At 45.7% G+C, this 5,781-nt stretch overlaps 1 protein-coding gene across 1 annotated transcript in view; it reads left to right on the top strand.

Annotated features, from left to right (window-relative positions):
• Nucleotides 1–5,781, top strand: part of LOC104492468 (UPF0668 protein C10orf76 homolog) — a 34,526-nt gene that overhangs the window by 22,063 nt on the left and 6,682 nt on the right. The gene's annotated exons all lie outside the window — the stretch shown is intronic.

Raw genomic sequence — 5,781 nt, 5'->3', positions numbered from 1 at the left:
GCAGGAATGACAGTGTCCTGCATATCTTGCATGTATGAAGCATGACTACATTTGCATCTCAAGCCCAGATCTTTGTCTTTCCCACCATGGGGACCAGACCCACCTTGTGTCCTCTGGATCCATAGGTGTTTGCTGTGCACATAGCATACCTTGGGAATTAGAGTTGCTAGATGGTCATACAACATCTTCCTCCTCTTCCTCTTATCATTCATGAATGTGGATTTATACTTATGGCTTGATCAGCTTGGGGATGAGGGATGAGCACTGCATTTAGCTCCAGGACAGCTGCACAGGTAAGGTAGTGTCAGGTCATCCAAAAGCTCTGTGCTGCTGCTTGTCCTAGGGTGGATGCTTTTCTTGAAGCCAATGTGAATGGGAGCCCCTTCCAGCACACGTGTAGGACTGGCAATCTTAGTGAATTCTCTCTCTGAACTTGGCTTTTGCAGACCATGAAAGAGGAAAGGGATAAGGAGATGAGTGCAGCCAGGGCTTGTGCAGAGTCTGCTGGGAAATGTGGCAACTGTGTGTGTTTTTGTTTAACTTCTAGTTATATAGTTATGTGCTTTGTCTTTGGCACTTCTGGGGATTAATTTCAGCAAAGACTCCAGTCTGCATCAGCAGTTTTTGAAGTTGCTCTGTGAGAAGCATGATGCCATTTAGAAAAAAAAAATCGGTTTCCACATTAATTAAAAGATACTACTGTAAAATTTATGTCAATTATATGGCACTTTATTATGGAAAGGCAATAGCCTCTTCGTAGTCCAGGTGGCAGCAGCCTTTTCATTACAATGAGAAATGTTGCTATTCATTTGAATTCACTAGGAGAAACACTCAGGGGCTATGAGTTCCTTGTGGAAATTAGTGAGGAGGAAAAAGGAGAAGATTTGTACTAACGCTGGAGCAAACAAGCCAGTCTGAGGACTCCACTGTAAAATACGCATCAAGCTTTTAATAGAACAAAGGAACCTTAATGTTTCTTTCTACAGCCTCCATCAGCTCCCCTGTGAGCTGAGCTGAGGGGACAGATTGCTGGGTTTTTGCTTGTGGTGTCTTGGGCTTTGCCTAGGTTTCAGAGGTGGGACTGCCATAATTCCCTCTGTGGTGCACAGGCAGTGACAGCCACTTCACCACCCCTGTAGAGAAGACAGAAGGCATGTTTGTCAATCCCTAGCTGCCCTCGGCCCCTATGCTGTGTCTGTCACCCTAAGCAGTAGCGCAGGTGAGGGTTTGGGATTACGTGTCCTGTAGCTTGGCTGCTCCATCCTCCAGCGTGGGACAGCTGGGACAGAAGTGCCTCGCTTTTCTATCCCCTAAGCCCCTCTAAGGGCTTGTTGGGCCTGATCTGGAGACTCTCCCCCCATCCTAGCCTTGTGAGTCTCGTGATTTGGTGTAGGGGGCAAATGTGTTTAAACCTGGGGATGATAGGCAATTTTTTTGCCTTTCACTTGATGTGAGATCATTCAGTCAGTTCTTTTACAACTGCTTCTGTGTCGTGGTAGCTAGTGACTGCGAGACACACAGACCTGGGGATGATAGGCAATTTTTTTGCCTTTCACTTGATGTGAGATCATTCAGTCAGTTCTTTTACAACTGCTTCTGTGTCGTGGTAGCTAATGACTGCGAGACACACAGAGGCTTTAGTGAGGTACCCATGATGCTGACTGATTGCATTCTTCTCCTTTTCTGCTCTAATTAAAAACACAGTGTAGAGACCTTGCTTTCTTCTTGCTTCTGCTTTTCCTTTATTTTTCTGTCATTGCCTGTGCATGTTTCCCAGAACCTACCCACCACCAGGTCCTTTGCTGAGTGGTGTGAATTGGCAGTGCTCTCTAATTTTATGTTCCAGTAATGCAGAGACTGCAGATCCAGGTGATGAAAGATTCTGCAGGTTAAAAAGTTACTAAGCAATGAAGTGCACTGTGTCTGCCAGAAGATAGATGGGCCCTACTTCTGCATGATGCCCGTTAGATTTCATTGCTGGTGCAGCTCCCTCTCTGCCTTTCCTGCTAATAGTGGCTGTGTTCTCCCAGGCAGAATGGGCATCAGAGATTACTGCATGTAGTCGCCTTGTTTCCCCAGGACAGGCTCTTCCAGAAGGTCCAATCTCTCCTTGGGGAGTGCAGCAAGTTTGCCCTTGTTGAGGATCAGAGGGAACAGCTCTGGTGCAGTAAGGAAGGAGCCTGTCTGTAGAAGGTGATACAGCAAAACATGGTCTGTTTTGAATGCAGAAAATTTTGTGGCAGGTCTGTGGGAACTGGTTTCAGAGCTTGTGTCCACAGGATTCCAGTGACCCTTTGGAGGTTGTCCGTCCAGATTGCAAGGGAGTGCTAAGCTTGTGGATGCAGCAATGTAAGGAGCCAAAACCACTGTGAAATAAATAATCTTGTTCCTCTGGGCACAGCAGCATGGCACAGCATGGGTGGGATGCTGCGGAGAGCTGAGCCCTGCATCAGCCCCTCCATTGGAAGGCAACCCCCCTGCTATGTTACCTAGAGAGGGTGTCTCTACTCACAGGTGGTTGGTGGAGGAGAGTTATGGGGCATGGGCAGTTGTAGCTGCAGGAGGAAGCTGAAATCTGAGTGCCACAGAAATCATTTGCTGTTTAGAGCAGCTTCTGAAAGGTTGGTTTGGGGACATGTACACAAGGACCTCAATTGCTAGTGTTTCTCTGGAACTTCTGAAAAGCAGTCAGTGAGTGGTGGGAATGGGGTTAATTTGATGGCAAATTATCTTTAAATTACAGTGGTGCAGCTCCACTGACTTCTGCTTTGTTGCAGGGGAGTAAATGAGTGAATGTAGCCTCTAGGGCTGGTACAGGTAACTATTGGGAAGGAATTCAGCAGCCTTCACTTGTCTTGTAGTGACCACATCTGAGTTGCTCACTTCTGTCATACTGGTTTTCTAAGGCTCTGGTCTAAGGTAACCTACAAAAAGAGATTTAGGTTGTGACTCCTCTTCATTTATTTTTTTTTCCACTGTAAAGACCCAGTAAAGCATTTTTTAAGAAAATAGTTTGCTGTGCATGTTTATCCTTGCAATCTGAAGAGTGTCACATCAAGCTCCTTGGAAATATCTACAGTCCATTTTCCTCTACCCTTGCCTCACACTAGAAGTGATGTTCTTCCGTGTGCTCATGAGATTTAAGAAAACTGAATGACTATTTAAAATCTGTGCGGAAAAGCCCAGCTGAAAGTCACTTCCTTTAAGTTATCAATACATCGTCATCTGGGAACTGATGTTTTCTAGTCTTCCATAGAGACTTTTAGGAAGACCAGGTTGGACAAGACCTTGAAAGAGAAATGAAATCTCAAAATCAAATTCCTCTAGTTCTTTTGTATCTGACAGAAAGGTGCAGATAAAGATCTAGTGTGTTTAATGCAAACAGGTGTTTTTCCTGCAGTGGTTTTCCTGAGTAAAAGTCGAAGCAGTGTGTAAGGAGGACAAAGGAGGCTAACACGCAATCTTCTGTAACACGGAGGATGCAAGTTTTTGTCACCTATGTAGAAAGCTGGTGCTTTTTAAACCTTCATGCTCTTAATACTTTCTGCTGCTCTTTAACCTCTCCTCTGTCTGGCAGCTGCATCTTAAAGAGCAGATGAAATTGTCTCAAGGATGGCAGGTTCTAATCTCAGTAACAGTTCCTATCCGTTATAAGGTATGAAGTGAAATGATCTGTGAGTGGGTTTATCTCTGTTCCCACATATCATTTTGTCTCAGCAGCAGTAAGAAGGGGGAGTTATCAGGCAGTGAGAAGCTGTTTATTTTTAACTTACCCTTTCTTTTTAAGTTCTATTTCGTAATTAAAGGAGATAAGGAATGGAAGCCAATGAAAATATATAGCTAAAGGAATAAGCTGATCTCAAGTTCACTGCAGAGATTATAATAAGTAGTGGGTAAGACAGTAGAGACTTTGGAGGCTCTTGCTCCTTCCCTGCCCTCCTCCTAGAGTATCAAACTGAGTTCTTAGCTGCCTTTCAAAGGTGGCTCAGGAGGGCTGATTTAAAGGACACTGCTTACAGAGCTTGCTGTTACCCTCGGAGTTTGCTACTCCTCACTGTGGTTTGAGGATGCCTCTGAGTATCTGAAGAGAGTTCTACTCAGTGCCAGCAAGGAGGAATCCTGATTCTTTGTGAAGAACTGTGTACATCTTCTGTCTGGCACTACACATGGCAGTGTGTATAGGGGCACAGGGGATTGAAGAGGAGCCCAAGGGAAGGATCCTGGGGAGTGAGATAGCCCTGGGTAAAATGCCTCCACTCGGAGTTACCGCTGGAGAAACCTGTTCTGCTCCTCAGCTTTCAAACAAGGTTTCTCCCCTACAGCTTATTAATCTTGGTCAGCTTGGCTTCCTCAGGTTGACAGCAGGATAGCCCTCTGATTCATGCAAGCTGCTAGATTCCTTATTGCTCATATGGAGGTGCATTATACTATGATTCTCCATTCCTAGGGGATTGTCGCATCCCGGAGTAAATTATCCCTGTACCCAGGCGGCTTTCTTTCATTGTTGCTCTTGGCTCTGTGATCCTTCTCACAGCATCTGCACACAGGAACAAGAAGGCCAGACTGAGTTTGGAGATGTCTGTCATTGCAGGGGGCTCTTCCTCTCTGTGGGAGAGCTGACAAACAGCATTAGGGAATGAGTCCTGGAGGAGAGGCTGCATGCTCTTGCAGCAGTAGGACACTGACAGACTGTTCTTAATTAACGTTGCAAAATGCTGATTCCTGCTTGCCTCTGCAGTGCTGGAGGACAGCTGATTTGCAAAGAGACTTTGCTGTGTGACCAGCTCACCTGGGAACCGCTTCTGGGACCCTTTTTTACCCCAGTCCTCATTTGGATGATGCCCTGTGGCTTCTGCCACCTCAGGCCCTAGCCTACTTCTAGATGTTAGCCTGAGAGTCCCTGTGTACTGCTGCCACATGTAGTGGGAAACAAGCTTTTGAAGGAACCCTAAGCAAGTCTAGCTTTCCTGGAGTAAAGGATGTAGGGACGTGATTCGGTCTTTTAAAGGGCAGGAGCTGCCAGCTGCCTGAAAGGGCAATTGAGGGTAGTGTTTATATTGTTGGAAGGACAAGAGGAGAAGTAGAAGGGTTCCTTGTTATGGTCGCTGTTGTCTTAAATCCTCTGCAATGCTTTTCTTAGTATCTTTTCTGAGTTGTGATGCCCTGACGCAAAGCCTCTTTCTTTGCACCTTGTGCTCTGTAGTCCTCCTGGCTGAGGGTTTTCATGAGCAGAGGCTACTGTAATGCAAACCTCGGGTGCTGATACTCTGTTTAGCTCTCAGATCAAATGGTAGCAGCCTAAGAAAGAAGTTCATGTATTTAACAGAATTGTTTCAAGGATATGCTTTGCCCAGGGGTGCTGAGCTATATGGCTCCTGGTAGAAAGATTATCATTACTTTCCATCTCACAAATGCTTTGAGGAATGTGTTTGTCCGTGTAATGCTTTGAAGCTAAAAAGCATTGTGGGAGTCCCTCTTGGTGTTCCTTAGTTAGGAAAATGAATAGTTCAATAGGACAGAGATGTGTTAACTATGAATTTGCAAGTACAGTCCAGTGCTGGAGTAGAGTAAGGCAGTGATGTAAGCTGGAGTGCTTTGCTTGTAGTGAAGGCAGATAATAAAATGTGTCCTGGGCAGGAAGACCTGGATTCACGTCTCCATCGGTTTCTAAAACCAGAGTCCGTACCAGGGCTGGTCTTCTCTTAGTGCCTGTCAGAAGCTTGTTGCTATCAGGAGCAAAGTGTGGTGCATAGCAGCTGACCTGAGCAGCTGTAGAAGCTG

Source organism: Buceros rhinoceros, unplaced genomic scaffold, assembly GCF_000710305.1.
Source record: "Buceros rhinoceros silvestris isolate BGI_N320 unplaced genomic scaffold, ASM71030v1 scaffold13944, whole genome shotgun sequence".
Classification (NCBI taxonomy): Eukaryota; Metazoa; Chordata; class Aves; order Bucerotiformes; family Bucerotidae; genus Buceros; species Buceros rhinoceros.
This window is presented reverse-complemented; position numbering and strand designations above follow the sequence as displayed.